Source organism: Rhinoderma darwinii, chromosome 5 (assembly GCF_050947455.1).
Source record: "Rhinoderma darwinii isolate aRhiDar2 chromosome 5, aRhiDar2.hap1, whole genome shotgun sequence".
Classification (NCBI taxonomy): domain Eukaryota; kingdom Metazoa; phylum Chordata; class Amphibia; order Anura; family Rhinodermatidae; genus Rhinoderma; species Rhinoderma darwinii.
Window position 1 is genome coordinate 99,653,228 of NC_134691.1, and position 18,125 is coordinate 99,671,352.

Sequence of the window (18,125 nt, forward strand, 5' to 3'; positions counted from 1 at the left end):
CAACTGCCTGTGACAAGAACCTTCTCACTGTCACTTGGCCCTAAGGTCATGATCGTGTAAAGGGTATTCTAGGCAGCAGTGCTGTTACTGTGTGGCCCGGGCCGTGTAAGTAGTAGCACAGCCATGGTACTAGTAACCTCACTTTCTTACACAGACTGCAGTATAATGAATAAACATGGTTATACATGGTCACTCACTGTGTTGCGTTCTTTGCCAGAAAGCACTTTACTTTTTTCGTGTGTGTGTGTGTCATAGATTCAATCAGGCAGGATTGGCTACACACCAACCTGTGCTCGGCCATCTGACTAGCACGTTGGCTCCATGAGAGTTAATATCGCTGACCGGCTGTAGCTTCTTTTTGGAACCAGAATCTGAAGGTAAGAGAAACTATTTGAGCACAAATAGCGTAGCTTTCAAGAGCGAATGATTACAATAAACAAGACCTCATTGGAATTGTACCTCCCGTTCAATAGTACAATGATATAATCAGCCAGTACAATAGAACCCAGGGATCCATTGCGAGTTTTTAGGTTAGGCATATTGTAGAATAGTAAATTTTAGCCTCCCCTGAAATGGCTGATTTACAGGGAACAATTGCCAGCAGTCCGAAATTTGCCAGGATTGTCACAAATTTTTTTTTTTGTGGCAATCCCCTCGCAGATGGGGTGGGAGATTTAGATTTTTTAATCAACCGTTACCTGTTGGATTAATCCAGTAGATGACAGACTATTATTAGTTACAAATCTATCCTCGCTCCCGACTACTTCTCTACAGGCCCAAATCCTCTTCGGCTCCTAGCGCCGCTGCACATGACGTCTTGATGTTGGCCAGCGTCAGGATGTCAGGTGTGGTCTGAGGTAGGAACGTTTGTATTTAGTGTGGGGACTGTATTATGGCATTTGAATATTGGGGTATGGGGTCTATATTAGGGGTTTTGGTCTGTGGTCTGAACATTGGGGTCTTTATTATGAGGTATCAATGTTGGGGTATGGTCTGAGGTCTTAATATTGGGGTCTGGTCTGGGATCTACATTGTTTGGTTTAGGGTCTGAAATAATTTTGTGGTCTGGATTAAAAGTGTTATCCAGATTTAACAACAAGCTACAACCCGATTAACCACCCTCGGTCAAAGCAGAAGTATCCCTAGAATTTTTTTTTTTTAAATGTTGACAACTATGGGGGATTTCAGTTTAAAACATAGGGAGGGTTTATTACACAAATACCTGTCTGATTTCATTGTGAAACTTTATTGCCCTGAGTAGTGCTATATGTGCCATGGCCCTGAGTAGTGCTATATGTGCCATGTCCCTGAGTAATGCTATATTGAGACTTATTTTAATGTTTTTTGTAAAAAAATGTATGTGTATTTTTTTTATTTAACCCCTTAACGACATCCAACGTAATAGTACGTCGTTGTCGTTAAGGACTTAACGCAACACAATGTACTAATACTGTGTTGCTGATGCGGGCTCAAAACGGAGCCCGCACCATCGCCAGCAGGTGTCAGGTGTATATTACAGCTGACACCCTGCTGCATGGCCAGGATCAGAGCTAGCCTCCTATCTGGCCGATTAACCCCCTTAGATGGAGTGCACAAAAGCGAGCGCTGAATCTATGGTGTTTCCTAGCAGATCAGAACGCCGCAATGCAAATTGCGGCGTTCTGATGGCTGTTCTGGCAGACCGGAGGCCTAACAATGGCCTCATGTCTGCCAAGTACGGAAGCCTGCTGGTCCCGCCCGGAGGCGGACCCAAAAGGCTTCCGGCCGCAAAAAGAAAGATGACTCAGAAGCAGAGCTTGCGACATTAGCCGCCGGTGTCAGCTGTATGTTAGAGCTGACACTGTGCCGTAATGTCAGAAAATGGAGCTAGCTCCAATCCCTGCCATTAACCCCTTAGGCTGGGTTCACACAACCTATTTTCAGACGTAAACGAGGCGTATTATGCCTTGTTTTACGTCTGAAAATAGGGCTACAATACGTCGGCAAACATCTGCCCATTCATTTGAATGGGTTTGCCGACGTACTGTGCAGACGACCTGTCATTTACGCGTCGTCGTTTGACAGCTGTCAAACGACGACGCGTAAAAATACAGCCTCGTCAAAAGAAGTGCAGGACACTTCTTTGGACGTTTTTGGAGCTGTTTTCTCATAGACTCCAATGAAAACAGCTCCAAAAACGGACGTAAAAAACGCCACAAAACGGCGCGAAAAACGCGAGTTGCTCAAAAAACGTCTGAAAATCAGGGGCTGTTTTCCCTTGAAAACAGCTCTGTATTTTCAGACGTTTTTGGTCACTACGTGTGCACATACCCTTAGATGCCGCGATCAAAAGCGTTCGCAGCATTTTAGTGGTTTGTAGCGATCTACACGATTTGATCGTGAAGCTGTTGATCGTTACTATGGCAATCGGAGGCCTAACAATGGCTTCCTGTTCTACCACGTACGATAGCCATTAGTCACCCAGAGACAGGACCTAATAGGCTTGCTGTCAGCGAATGACTGACAGCTCTAATGCATTGCACTACGTGGGTAGTGCAATGCATTAGAGTAAAGATCAGAAGTGCAGGCCCTCAAGTCCCCTCGTGGAACAAAAAAAAAAAGTTGAATGAAAGTGTAAAAATAAAAGTTTCAAGTTAATGAAAACAAACACTGCCTTTTTTCCTATAATAAGCCTTTTATTATAGGAAAAAAATGAACACGTTAAAAAAAAGTACACATATTTGGTATCACCGCGTCTGTAACGACCCAAACTATAAAACTATAATATTTTTCCCGCACGGTGAACACCGCAGAAAAATAAAATAAAAAACAATGCCAGAATCACAATTTTTTTTTATTACCACCCCTCCCAAAAGATCGAATAAAAAGTGATCAAAAAGTCGCATGTACACAAAAACAGTACCAATAAAAACTACAACTGGTCCCGCAAAAGTTCACACTGCCTATTTTCGTCCATTTTTCGGGCCGTAAACGCCTGAAAAATCAGAAGCAGAATACCTCCAAACATCTGCCCATTGATTTCAATGGGAAAAACTGCGTTCTGTTCCGACGGGCCATTTTTTTAAGCGCCCATTTTGAAAAACGGCCGCGTAAAAGAAGTGCAGGTCACTTCTTGGGACATTTTTGGAGCCGTTTTTCATAGACTATTGAAAACCGCTCCAAAAACGGGCGTAAAAAAAGCTGCGAAAATCGCGAGTGGCTTCAAAAACGTCTGAAAATCAGAAGCTGTTTTCCCTTGAAAACCGCTCCGTATTTTCAGACGTTTTTGAGTTTGCGTCTGGACATACCCTAACACTGCTTTTTTGACTGCAAAATAAAAGTGATGGCTCTCAGAGTATGGTGACACAAAAAAGAAATAAATTTTTTTTTAAAAAGTGATTTTATTGCGCAAATGCTGCAAAACTTAAAAAAACGATATACATTTTGTATTGCCGTAATCTTATCGACCCGCAGAATAAAGTAAAATTTTCATTTATAGCCTATGGTGAACGCCATAGAAAACATTGTCAGAATTGCTGTTTTTTGGTCACCTTGTTTGCCAAAAAATGTAATAAAAAGTGATCAAAAAATCACGTGAACCCCAAAATGTTACCAATGAAAATCACAGATTGTTCCGCAACAAATTCGCACAGCTCCATTGGAGAAAAAATAAAGTTCTAGCTCTCCGAATATGGCGATACAAAAGGTGCAGAGCGTTCCAAAAGCGGATAAGACTGGGCACCATTTATCAGTGCGACACTGCCCACATATCTGCGGATTATTATTTATTTACCCCATTATTATACCCTCTTATTATCCCCCGATGTACTCCGCATAGATTACATATGCCCCCACATTATAAACTGAAATATCAGCAATACCCAAACAGAACTACTACCAAGCTAAATCCACGCTCCAAAAGCCAAATGGCGCTCCCTCCCTTCTGAACCCTACAGCGCTCCCAAACAGCAGTTTACGTCCACATATATGGCATCGCTATACCCGGGACAACCCGCTTAACATTTTATGAGGTATTTGTCTTCGGTGGCACAACATATTGTGCTCTAACATGGCATATCAGCGGAAAATTGCAATTTTCACTTTGCACCATCTGCTGCACATTAATTTCCCATGAAAAAAACACCTGTGGAGTCAAAATGCTCACTACACCCCTTAAAATGCCTTCAGGGGTGTAGTTTCCAAAATAGGGGTCACTACTAGGGGGTTTGTTTAACTATTTGACCTCCGAGCCCTGCAATTGTGGGCCAATGGTGTGAAAATCACCAAAATAGTCCTGAAATGCCCATGCTGCTCTTCACTTCTAAGCCCCGTTATATGTCCAGGCAAATTTTAAATGCCTTGAGGGGTGTCGTTTCTAAAATAGGGTCACTTCTTGGGGCTACAACTGTACTCTGGTACCTTTTTTAGGATTTTGCAAATGCAACATGGCGCCCAAAAACCAAGGCAGCAAAATCTGCATACATAATAGCGCTCTGACCTTTCTGCGCTCTGACGTGTGTCAAAACAGCAGTTTATAACCCCATATGGGGTATTGCCGTAATCGGGAGAAATTGCTTTTCAAATGTTGTAGCTTTTTCTCCTTTATTCCTTGTAAAAATTGAAAATGTCCACGTTTTATCAGAAGAACAGTAATTTTCAATTTCACAGCATAATTCCACTAAATTCAGCAAAAAAACCTGTGGGGCCAAAATGCTCACTAAACCCCTTGATAAATTCCTTCAGGGGTGTAGTTTCCCAAATGGGATCACTTTTGGGGGGTTTTCCCTGATTTGGTCCCTCGGGCTTTGCAAATGCGACATGGCACCCGAAAACCATTCCAGCAAAACTTGAGCTCCTAAAGCCAATGGTGCTTATTCCCTTCTGAGCCCTGCCGTGTGTCCAAACAGCTGTTTATTACCACATATGGGGTATTGCCGTAATCGGAAGAAATTGATTTTCAAATGTTGGTGTCTTTTGTCCTTTATGCCTTGTAAATATTGAAGATTTCGAAAAAAAAAAATTTAAAAAAATTTCGATTTTAATTTTTGCATCCTAATTCCACTAATTCAGCAAAAAAACTGCTGGGTTAAAAATGCTCACTATACCCCTTTAATAAATTCCTTGGAGAGTGTAGATTGCCAAATTTTGTCTTTTTTTGGGGGGTTTCCACTGTTTTGGCACCACAAGACCTCTTCAAACCTGACGTGGCACCTAAAATATATTCTAATAAAATGGAGACCCCAAAATCCATGAGGTGCTCCTTTGCTTCTGTGGCCGGTGCTTCAGTCCAGTAGCACACTAGGGCACACTAGGGGGGATATTTCTAAAAACTGCAGAATCTGGGCAATAAATATGGAGTTGCATTTCTCTGGTAAAACCTTCTGTTACAGAAAAAAATGAATTAAAACAGATTTTTTGCAAAAAAAAAATAACCTTTTAATTTTTCACCTCCACTTTGCTTTAGTTTCTGTGAAACACCAAAAGGGTTAAGAAACTTTCTAAATTCTGTTCCGAATACTTTGAGGGGTGCAGTTTTTAAAATGGGTTGTTTTATAGGGGGTTTCTAATATATAAGGCCCTCAAAGCCACTTCAGAACTGAACTGGTCCCTGAAAAAAATTGCCTTTTGACATTTTCTTGAGAAATTGCTGCTAATGTTCTAAGCCTTGTAACGTCCTGGAAAAATAAAAGGATGTTCAAAAACATAAGTAGACATATGGGAAATGTTAACTAGTAACTATTTTGTGTGGTATTACGATCTGCTTTACAAGTAGATACATTTAAATCTAGAAAAATGCTGTCAGATTTGAAAAAAATGGCCTAGTCCATTATGTGAAAACAGGCTGTGTCCTTAAAGAGGCCGTCACCACATTATAAGTGCCCTATCTTCTACATAATGTGATCTGATTTTTTTTATTTAGAAAAACTATCATTTTTGACGGAGTTACGACCTATTTTAGCTTTTATGCTAATGACTTTCTTAATGCCCAACTGGACGTGTTTTACTTTTTGACCAAATGGGCGTCGTGGAGAGAAGTGTATGACACTGACCAATCAGCGTCATACACTTCTCTCCATTCATTTATACAGCACATAGTGATCCTGCGTTGTTCACTATGTGCAGCCACATACACACACACGTTACTCAAGTGTCCTGAGAGTTAATAGACATCACTACCAACCAGGACGTGATGTCTATTCCGAATCCTGACACTTTGGTAACGTTTATGTGTGATTTACAGCACAGCACATTGAGATCACGCTGGGCTGTCATTTACAGCGTAATCTCGCGAGATTACGCTTGAGGTGCTGTAAATCACACACAAACGTTAGCGAAGTGTCAGGATTCTGAATAGACCTCCTGGTTGGTAGTGATGTCTATTAACTCTCAGGACACTTCAGTAACGTTAATGTGTGTGTATGTGGCTGCACATAGTGATCCAGTAAGATCACTATGTGCTGTGTAAATGAATGGAGAGAAGCGTCATACACTTCTCTCCACAACGCCCACTTGGTCAAAAAGTAAAACACGCCCAGTTGAGCATTAAGAAATTCATTAGTATAAAGCTAAAATAGGTCGTAACTCCGTCAAAAATGATCGTTTTTCTAAATAAAAAACACTGCTGTCATTTACATTACAGCGCCAATCACATTATGTAGAAGATAGGGCACTTATAATGTGGTGGCAGAGCCTCTTTAAGGGGTTAACATTACTTTTATATTTTTAATCTTTAATGTACTGGCATTTATCTATATGCCAGTACATTAGCCTGTGTACGGATAGTACATAGGGCATACTTAGGTATATCCCAACAACTGCCTAACAGGAAATATGGTAAGACAGCCCTGGGTCCTTCAATGGACCCTGGCCTTTCTGCCCATATATGGTATGTCCCTCAATCGCGTCACAAGGATTCCATGTGACGCGATCCAAGGGGCATCCCCCCCTTCTCATTTTCCCCTTGAACACTGCGGTCAGCTTTAAATGCAGCGTTCAAGGGAATAGCGGCGGAGAAGAGCGGTTTCTCTTATCTCCGCTGTTAGAGTGTGGCTGCGGCTGTGTACTACAGCCATTGCCCCGCTCCTGACAACTAGTGCGCGCACGGTCTGCATGAAGTGATGCGGCCGGCGCTGCACTAATGAGCGTCTAATTCATCACCTCATGCTGATATCGCGCACTTGTCAGGACTCCGGAGCGGAGCAATGACTGTATTACACAGCCGCAGCCCCGCTCTCATACATTCATGTGTGACTATACTAAGATGTGCGGCTGCACACCTTAGTATCGAAATACATGAAATAACGGTATCGAACCGTTTCAGGGTGCACAGTATCGAAGTTTCGATGCATCTTGCATCCCTACTATGAAAACTTTTTTGTGACTGGGAGAAGCAGTCAGGAGTGTTGCGTTGTGTGGCGCTGCTGCCCTCCCCCAAAACGCTAACGGGGCAGAGAAAGGATTGGGGTTAGAAAATAAAAAATGAAATATTACGTTTTGAGCTGAGTTTTATGGATTACTAACTTTAGACAACTGTATTAAGTTAATGCCTGTAGGTTTTTTTTATAACCGGGTTCGCAGGATAATACCTTTTTTTAAAGGAGACTTTTTGGTTCAATTTAGTGACCATAACAGCTGATCGCTGGGGTTAAGAGAAGCTGATCACCACACCGTTTTTTTGGGGGGTTGTCTTTGTGAGACCATCCTTTTTAAGTCAATGTTCATCCAAATGTTAGGTTGATCTTGTCATTGCCATTATGTATTCGATTTATAATATGTATTTCTCTACACTACAACGTTTTATTCTTTCCTGTATATGAATACAATTTAATTTTACAAGGTTGTGGGGCCTTTGCAAAAAAGGAATTTCGTTGAAACGTATGTCTGTGGTTTTGTGTTTTGCATTTGGTTTTTCAGCAACTTAATAAGCCCTGTCGGTTTTTATTCTTGATAGATTTTCAAATTGCATGCAAACCACATTTAACAAATCATATGTGGCTTGTCACGGAGACTGACAACTGTCGGACAAAGTTGCTGTCTACTACAAAATTCCAACCCCTTTAAGGCAATGTGGTCATAAGCAGAGAGCAGCATTAGAATGCTATACATATATACGGATAGTGGTACTGGCCACAGATTTTATCTATAGTAAGCATGTGTACTGGTATCTGCATCTATGATGATAATATGATCTTTGAGGTTCATTGGGGATGTTAAAAAAAATTCTATCCACTGGTTATTATTCATGAATAAGTATGATATAAATATACACATGAAGCAATCTGTTTCTAGTAAAGTGGTTATTTACCTTTATTTTGTATGTTCCAAAAAATGGCAGAATTGGACCTGATTCAGACGAACGTGGCGTTTTTGCGCACGCAAAACACGCAGCGTTTTGCCTGCACAAAAGCCACTTGACAGCTCCGTGTGGCAGCAGCATATGATGCGCGGCTGTGTGGTTTTCGCGCAGCCGCCATCATTATGACACGCCACGTGGTGCTTTTCTGTTTACATTCATCCTTTTGACAGCTGTTGCGCGAAGCAGCCAGTTCGCACGGAACTGCTTCCGTGCGGAATGCGTGGTTTTCACGCTCCCATTTACTTCAATGGGTGTGTGATTCGCGAAAAACGCAGAGATATTGAACATGTCGCGCTTTTTACGCAGCGGGTAAACGCTGCGCAAAAAGCACGGACTGTCTGTATTGCCCCATATACTTCTATTGGTCCATGCGAGCCGCGTGAAAACCACGCGGCCTGCACGGACGCAATTCACGTTCCTGTGAATCCGCCCTTAAGCTTTTCACTTCACTAAGAATGCAGCAGTTCCTTCTTAAAGAGGCTCTGTCACCACATTATAAGTGCCCTATCTCCTATATAAAAAGATTGGCGCTATAATGTAGGTGACAGTAATGCTTTTTATTTAGAAAAACTACCTATTTTAAACCACTTTATGAGCGATTTTTAGCTTTATGCTAATGAGTTTCTTAATGCCCAAGTGGGCGTGTTTTACTTTAGACCAAGTGGGCGTTGTACAGAGGAGTGTATGACGCTGACCAATCAGCCTCATGCACTCCTCTCCATTCATTTGCACTGCACTAGCGATATAGTTATATCACTACGTGCAGCCACATACACAAACCCTAACATTACTGTAGTGTCCTGATAATGAATATACATCACTACCAGCCAGGACGTGATGTTTATTCAGAATCCTGACACTTCTGAATCTTTTCTGTGAGATTACAGCAAGGCATATACGTCTGGTGCCCGGAGGCAGCCATAGCGGCTTAACGGTGCAGGGTCCGAGTGTCGGACCCCCACAGATCATCTACTGATGACCTATCTGGTGGATAGGTCATCAGTTGTCCAGTAGTGAACAACCCCTTTAGAGGGCTGTCCACGGGCAGGGTATGGTATTTCAGGGCGCTGCAATTCCACATACAGCTCATGGACAAGAATTGTTCTGTTTCTGGATGACAGCAGCCATGTTTTTCTAATCTTCTACAATCCATTGAATTTCCTTACTGAGACTTGCTATGGGATTTCTGTATATCAAACACAAAATAGACTACTATTTCATGTTAAGGTGCCTTCTATACTATAAAAAAAAAAAGTGTAAAAACGAAAAAATGTCATGTTGCTGTTTTTGATCAGCATTTACTAGGTAGAGAAAAAAAATGTGCAAATATCTTGTTTCCTAACCAGATCCATTGCGTGGTGAATTATAAATAAAACAAAAACTGACCTGACATGCAATAAACTACAGAATAGAAAATGAATCTTCTTTTATAATAATTCATTGCCGGGCAATTGAGCTGTGAGCAAGTGAAATACGGATATCTAATGGATTGCATTGATTCCAGGACTTTGGGCCGGAGGCGGTTTTCAATAAGTTTATGGAAGTTATACAGGATTTATGTGCTGAGAAAATGCCCAACTGTAATCATTTATTGATTTTGTTATTTTTCCAGAAGTACCAATAATGTTGACAATACGTTTCAAAGCAAGTAGTTATTGTGCCGCCACTTTGTGTATAGTCACTACGCACTCCCAGACCTATTTTCTGCCGTTTCCAGACAATGCTGCACATAATGTTTACCAACCAAACTAAAATCAGAAGGTGCACGCAGCCTATACCTATATGTTCTCCATATAGGACTGCAGCAGCGTAATCTACAGATTGAGAGCACAGGAAGGGAGTAAGTAGGTCAAGTGATAGTTTGGAATATTACCTGAAAGGTGACATTATGTACATCATCGTCACTGCTTTTAACGGCACGCAATTAACATAGGGTGTTTGCGTAATGTAATTCTAACGCCTTCATCAGTCCAGGTTAATGAGTGTATTTAAAAGGGAAATATATGCTATATATTGATACAAACACATTGTTGTCCCTGCGTTGAGTTGTGTATTAATTAACCTCTTAACGCCCTACAACGAATATGTATGTCATGGATGGTAGTCAGGGAGGCACAATGCCTTTGTGATCAGGGCTCTAAGGCTTTGTTCACACTTCAGTTCTTTTCTATCAGGTTTCGTTGCTCTGGCGTACCCATTATAAGTCAATAGATTCACCTACAAAAAAAGATCATAACAGATCCATCATGGAATGTGTAAAAACGGGAAGCCATGACACCAGTGTGAATAGAGCCTAATACACAACCGCACTTCTGTTCTAAAATTCAGAGCAACTCCTTTGTTAACCCCTTGTATGTCGCAGGCAAAGCCAATTGCAGCATAGAAGGGCAGTGGGAAAGTTCAACTTTTTGACCACATTAAAAGGCATCCTTGTGAAGTGAATGGTCCTGGTTTCCTATATGGTCATACAAGCTAAAACCCTCTATAAATTTACACTATAGGTAGAAAAGCCCCCCCCCCTCCCCTAAAAATAAAAACCTCAGTGAGAGAATCACAAACGATTGGCCAGAAACTGGGTATTAAAAACATATTTCTCAGAACAATGTCCTACTAATCACCTGAATCTGCCGCCAGGTTCATTATATAAAGTAATGCCAGAGACCCTGATTCCAGCAGTGCATCACTTACTTTTCAATAATTAGTAGTTTTATTTTTATAAAATTCACGTGATCTCCTGCTTCCGTGTTATTGACCTGCATCTAGCCCCGCCCTCCCACTGCTGATTGGCAGCTTTCTCCCTATGAACAGCTGCCAATCAGCGGCAGATTGGGTGGGACTAGCTGCAGCTCATGAATGTCGAGGAATATTTTTACTATGTAGTCCTGGACAATCGGCTGCAGCTAGCCCCACCCACCGTTGATTGTCAGCTTTCTCCCTATACACAGTATTGGTCTCCTTCACTACTTTATGCTGCCCTTAGATAGCATTTTTTTTCCTATTCTTAAAGCCCTAACAGAATTAATTTTATTTTTTTTTTGCAATAAATGCAGTTTAGTAAATATATATCCCAAAACTTTAAATAATCTAGACATATCTAGTAACAACCTGTACACTGCATTTTTTATTTTTTTTTACATAATTTATGATCAATGGTGTACAGTGTACAAAAAAAAGATTAAAACTTGATCAAATCCCAACATGTTCAAATAGGGAGAGGAAAAAAAAGATTTTGTCAAAGGCTTTCCTGTTTTTATATGACGAGATCTGATCTATTTGTGCCAGTAAATATACAATGTGTAGGGAACCACATTACAGAAGTGTACAGTGCCTTGCAAAAGTATTCACCCAACTTGCTGTTTTTGCTGTTTTGTTGCATTACAACGTTGAATTACAATGGATTCTTGTCTGGTGTGTACCATCCGATTTACACAACATTTCTACCACTTTTTAGGTGAAAAATATTTTTTACTGTGATGCAAACAATTAATACAAAAAACAGAACTTTTAATATCAATAAGTATTCACCCCCTGAAAGTCAGTACTTTGTGGAGCACCTTTTGCTGCATTTACAGATACAAGTCTCTCGGGGTCTGTCTCTATTAGCTCAGCACATCTAGACAAAGGGATTTTTGCCCATTCTTTCAGGCAAAATTGCTCCAACTCCTTCACGCTGCCCTTCAAATTAGATGGGTTGCATTGGTGTACAGGAGTCTTCAATTCATGCCACAGATTCTCAATTGGATCGACCATTTCAAGACCTTTACATGTTTCCCCTTAGGCCCTGTTCACAGAGTTTTTTGCAAGATCAAAATCTGCCTGCACACCGCTTGCCGCGTTTTTCACTCGCACCCATTGAGTGCCACGGGCAAAAACGCTGCAAAATACGCTTTCTCTGCCTCCCATTGATGTCAGAGGCGTAAACTCGCGAAGATAGGGCATGTCGCTTCTTTTTACCGCAAGCGTTTTATACCACAAGTGTTTTTTACCGCTCGCTGTAAATCAATGGGAGGCATTTCCGGCCATTTTTTGGCACGTTTTCCGACGTGGTTTCCGCGTCAAAAAACGTGTAAAAAAACCTCAGTGTGAACAGGGCCTTACACCACTCCAGTGCAGCCTTAGCAGTATATTTAGGACCATTGTCCTGTTTGAATGTGAAACTACGTTCCAGTCTCAAATCTCTGGCAGACTGCAACGGGTTTTCCTCAGGAATTGCCCTGTATTTACTGCCATCCATCTCTCCTTCAATCCTGACCACTTTTCCAGTCCCTGCTGATGAAAAGCATCCCCCCCCCCAGCATGACACTGTCACCACCATGCTCCACTGTGGGAATGGTGTCCTTCAGATGATGGGAGATGTCAGGTTAGCGCCACACACAGCATTTCCCATCTCCACTGCAGATCTTTGGAGCTCCTTCAGCGTTATCGTTGGTGCCTTTTGTTGAATCTCTGATTTAATGCCCTCCTTACCCGGACTGTGAGTATTGGTTTGCGGCCTTCTCTTGTCGGGTTTGTAGTTGTGCTAAATTATTCTCTTTTTGCTACAATGGATTTAATGGTGTTCAATGGGATGCTTTAAAGTTTGGGATATTATTTTATGACCCAGCCCTGATCTATTCTTCTCCACCACTTTGTCTCGGACCGGTTTGGAGAGCTCCTTGGTTTTCATGTTGCTTGCTTAGTGGTGTTGCAGTGGTGTTTTTTGATTCCACTGTAATAATTTGGACTGTTTTATCACGTCTATTGCATCAAAATAAATGTAAAATTAATTTACGTTCCGGGTTGTAATGCAACAAAACAGGAAAAACACCAAGGGCATTGAATACTTGTAAGTCACTGTATGTGACTTTTGACTTCTTGAAGTGAATGATAGAAGACAGAAGGGGGGACTAGCAATGTTGTGAGACCTTATATTGACCAGGTACAGACATCTGTTTCTCACTTAGTGCGTATAAATAAGTCAGTTTGCTCACGGGCCCTCTAATTTATTCGCTATTTACCTTCTACTTGACAAGTTGTAGTTCCATCCAAGTTAATATTTTGCAAATCTATAAGGTAAACTCCTCCAGTTGATATTACTCCAGCAGCCATGTACTTGACAGCCAGGCTGCTGTATCATTTGTAAACCCTATTGAACTGTCACTTGATGCTTTCTGTCAAGACTGAAACATTGCAGATCAAGCTGTGCAGCAATTGTGGCCCTCCCGTCTTGAAATGATGGATTCCTGCAGGGGTGGATTCTGCATTTCACGGCTGGATTTATTTCTTATCAGCGCTCTACACAGAGTGGGGAGTATTTCTAAGACCCTCTCGTTACATCAATTAACGCCTGTTGTTTCCCTGGCATTGCATTATCCGCTTGCACTCCAGGATCAGATGTAATTGAGAGTGATATGCCCTTGTCCCTATCTCTCAAGAGGGCAATTAGCTCAAACATGCATCTCCATGACGTTGTTTGTGCCCTGTTGCTGTTGGGATAAACTGTACGTATCAAGAAAGCATTGCAAAACATATCAATATATGCTCACCTTTAAAGTACTTTTTAACGCCATTTTACAGTTTATTGAAATCTACATAAAAGTTGAGTAATTTCATATACACATTGGGGCAGATTTGCCTATGGCAAATTGCACCAAAAAAGATGTTACATGTTTTTAGACCCTTTTCAAAAGTGTTTACTAAAGGGGGGGCTAAAATACACCGGATTTATTAATGTTGTGCAGCACAATTTTAGTCTAAAGTAAGCCAACCAAAACTGGCTCTAAACAGATCTATCCAGATGTGCTAAATTTATCCCAGTGGTGCGCTCTGATAGATTTGGCACATCTTCTGCCTTTTTCCTCTAGATGTATGCTTTCTCTTATTAATATTGTCTAGATTAATCTGACTCATTGATTTCAATGGTGACTGATCCTTCGCAAATGGTTTCCATTTGTCACCGTTGTGTAAAGGTTCCGTTGTTTTGACGGAATGAATACCGTAGTCCACTGCGCTATTGACTCCGTCAAAACAAAAGAACCCTTACACAACGGTGACAAACGGAAACCATTTGCAACGGATCAGTCACCATTGAAATCAATGGTGATGCAAACGAAAACCTATGATTTCCGTTTGGATTCCGCTCATGTGTTCCCCTGACTGAAAGGTCCGATGGAAACCCATGAACGGAGTCCTGAAGCCGGTTAACGCAGCCTAATATAGCTCTATGCTGCTAGTGCTGATGAATAAAATAGTTTGGTTTATCTATGGAGTGCTGGCCTTGTCTGTTACATTTAGGCCTCGTTTACGTAGATTTTGACGCATTTTCTGCATCGGAATCTGCTACAAAAAACATCCTAAATCTGCCTCCCATTGTTTTTAATAAGAATCAGAGGCTCTTTTTAATTTATTTTTAATTTTTTTTCCATAGCAGATTTTTTTTTCCTTCTCTGTGGAAAAAAAACAAACGTCCTGCTCTATCTGGGCGGATTCTGCTCTTTAACCTCCGATTGAAATTATTTGGAGGAGGAAAAAACAGTGCCGTGCAGTCTGTAGAGGTTTTTGATACTTTTCTTTTTTAAAAGGAAAACCGCTAGTGGATTTTACAGATGGAAGCTGTTTTAGTTGCAAAGTGGGACCAACTTGATATTCATTCCTATGGATTTAGAATGGGATTTCCTGCCATCTCCTGTAGGTGTAAGGTGTAGGTGTCCCAATACTTTTGTTGATATAGTGTATATGTGCACAATCGCGTAAAGGAATGAACAACTATCACTACCATTGACTATGCGTACAATAGACTGCAAAAGTCACCGTGCTCATCCAGCACCCCTTCATTTACTTCAGCTCTCACATGTGTTCTCTTTGACTCCAAACACCTGAAATTTACACTCATCTGCCTATTGTATCCTTTTGCAGTCTGTTGTTTAACCAATTCTATTTTTAATTTATTTCAATTCACTAGTTTTTTGTCTTTTTGTTTGCAAACTCTGGCTGAATGAAAGGTCCGCATCTGGGAGTCGTCTTTTAACTGTAGCAGATGACAGCCAAAAACTCCGGACCTGTAAAGTGTTTGTTTCTTAAACCACACTCTAATATAGTTTTACTTTGTAATATACTTTTGTTCCGTTGCTTGTCCAGGCCATTTGCCTCTTGTTCTACTGTTTTTTGTTTTTTTTCTCTCTGTTTTTGGGCAATCTAACACATGGAACCGCCTCCAGTTTGCAAAACAACAATAGACTGACGTTCCTGTGGGTGCTACTGTAGCCACTCAATTGCCCATGGCAGAGAGAGAACACGTAGGTAGCATTGCATCACGCTTCATGTAGAAGTGTTGGTATGCTAGCCGCGTAAACCCTCTGAGCCAATCAGCAGAAAGGGATGCGCTGTATGATAAGCAAAGTGTCCATTTCTTTTATATGGGGGATCACATGGCTAGTGCTGATCAGTGGGTGCAGGCAGATCTCCTTTAGGAAAGCAGTCTTGTTCATTTTTCAAGTCCCGATATCCTTTTCACTGACGTACAGGCGTCAGTAGCAATGATTTTTATATGTGATCTCAAGTGCTATTGGCTCTTAATACACTGTTGTATTGGACTCTGAGCTCTCTATACTGTAAGGGTATGTTCACACGCAGTGTTTTCAGGCATATTTTGGGGCGTTTATGCCTTGAAAATCGTCTGAAAAAAACAGAAGCTGAACGCTTACAAACATCTGCTTATTGAAATCAATGGGAAAAACAGCATTTAGTTCATACGGGGAGTCTTTTTACGTAAAAGGACGCTCCGTAAAAAGAAGTAGCAGGTCACTTCTTGAGGCGTTTTTTTGGAGCTGATTTTCCATTGAACACTATGAAAAACGCCTCAAAAGAAGCTCCAAATTAAAAGAAGCTCCAAATTAAAAGAAGCTCCAAATTTAAAAGAAGCTTCATTTACAGATTCAAAAACTCCTGAAAATCAGAGGCAGTTTCCTCTGAAAACCGCTCCGTTTTTTCAGACGTTTTTGAGTTTGTGTGTGAACATACCCTCATAAAGAATAGAAATACAGCCCTGTGGTTTTCAGACTGTATAGTCCTCCAGTGTTTAGCCCATCTTGGCATTTGACCAAATGCTCTCTGTCTCCGTTGCTGCAACTATGGGTATCCACGAGGTTCAAGCTTTCAAAATGCTTCACTGTCATCAGTTGGTGTATTTTACATCTGAATTACCTGTTTTTTCTGTTCGTAATATGGAGCTAATTCTAATTGATGAGGCTATTCACATGGACGTATAAAATACACAGGTATTTAAAAAAAAAAACAAAAAAAAAAACCCCAACATGCACTACTTTACAGTACTTTCGTATTGCTGATGGAAATACGGATCTGTAAAACTGATAAAATACTGATGACCTACTGATACAATATCATCCACAATACATCAATTTTAAAATAATCGTGTGTAAAAATGGCCAAACACAGCGCAGACCAAATTTAAAAGTATTTCCTTTTTTTTTTCTCTTTTTTTTATTTTCCATTTTTTCCACAACAGAGGAAAAACATAAAGCTTTCAGGGGAAAAAAATAAAATAAATACGTTGCTTATGTAGGAATAACAAAGCAAAAAAGAACAGCAATAATAATTGGTTATATCAATTATTCAGCATCATTCAAAGCTTTGGATATTTCCAAATTTACTAACCTTTTTCTGGGAAGGGATTGTGATTTCCAGTTTACAGTGATAGTCCACTTTGCAGCAGAAATAAAATTTAGTAATATATATATATATATTATTAAACATCTGGGATTAGGGCATTAAGTAATGCCAACCATGGGGACAATCTTACACGAAAGCTTCAGTTTTGCAAATAATCTCCCAACTGGTCTCTAATGCATTTGAGGTATTGGACATGTCCACCAATTGTGACTTAGGCCTCTTCCACACGACAGTATTTTGGTCAGTATTTTGCATAAGTATTTGTAAGCCAAAACCAGGAGTGGGTTCAAAATACAGATACAAATCCTTCTAGTATATTTTTTGGGTATATTCACGCACAGCGTAAACACTTCGGATTTTCCGCAATGGATTTCATTGTGGAAAATACACAGCGTAATGCAGTAGCAGCAGATTTTGAACAAATCTCCCCTACACGCAGCGTAAAAAAATCTGCCGAGAAAACTTTCAGAAATTGACGTGCAGTTTTTGTATTTGCAGCTTGTAAATATATGCTTCAGAATCACTAGTTTTCTGTTGCAGGTTTTTCCCCATTAAATTCAATGGGGAGGTAAAACCCGCAATAAATAGCAAATGTTTAAATTTCACGACCCATAAAGAAAGAAAATACTTTTTGTGGGTTAAAATAACATGTACTTACCATGCAGGCATTGTCAAAGTCTGGCCTCCTGGCGTGATGCGTCATCCCATGTGACTGCTGCAGCCAATCACCGGCTGCAGCGGAAACATGCAGCAGCATTATCCCAGGAGGCAGGCCGGCCTGGACAAAAACCGAAGAAAACATCGCTTTCATAACTGAGACCAGTGTAAGTATAAACTTTTTTTTTTTTTTTTCCCAACCGCTGTTTTCCGCAGTGGACTTTCCGTCTGAAAAACTGCACCACAATTTGGTGCAGTTTTTCAGGCATAATTCCCTGCGGGTTCCAGGATTGATGCTCTGTGTACTTTTACGCAACGTATCTGCCCTGTGAAAATTGCCTTTTCTCTGTGTAGGTTTCAGTCCTAATTTTGACTTCCAAATACTGACAAAAATTCAGCCATGTGAGAGGCCTTAAAGAGCCGATTTCTCTGCATCCTCAGAAACCGATTTGGTTGGGATGGGAAG

The 18,125-nt window shown here is 40.8% G+C and overlaps 1 protein-coding gene and 1 long non-coding RNA gene across 3 annotated transcripts in view; one reads left to right on the plus strand and one right to left on the minus strand.

Moving 5' to 3' along the window:
- The window catches only part of KCTD1 (potassium channel tetramerization domain containing 1), a 110,967-nt gene that overhangs the window by 66,212 nt on the left and 26,630 nt on the right, over positions 1-18,125 (plus strand). The window lies entirely within an intron of this gene.
- Positions 194-13,725, minus strand: LOC142652685 (uncharacterized). The gene is made up of 2 exons (XR_012847889.1): positions 13,333-13,725; positions 194-371 (listed from the first exon to the last, which is right to left on the minus strand). It is a non-coding gene; the product is annotated as an uncharacterized LOC142652685 (long non-coding RNA).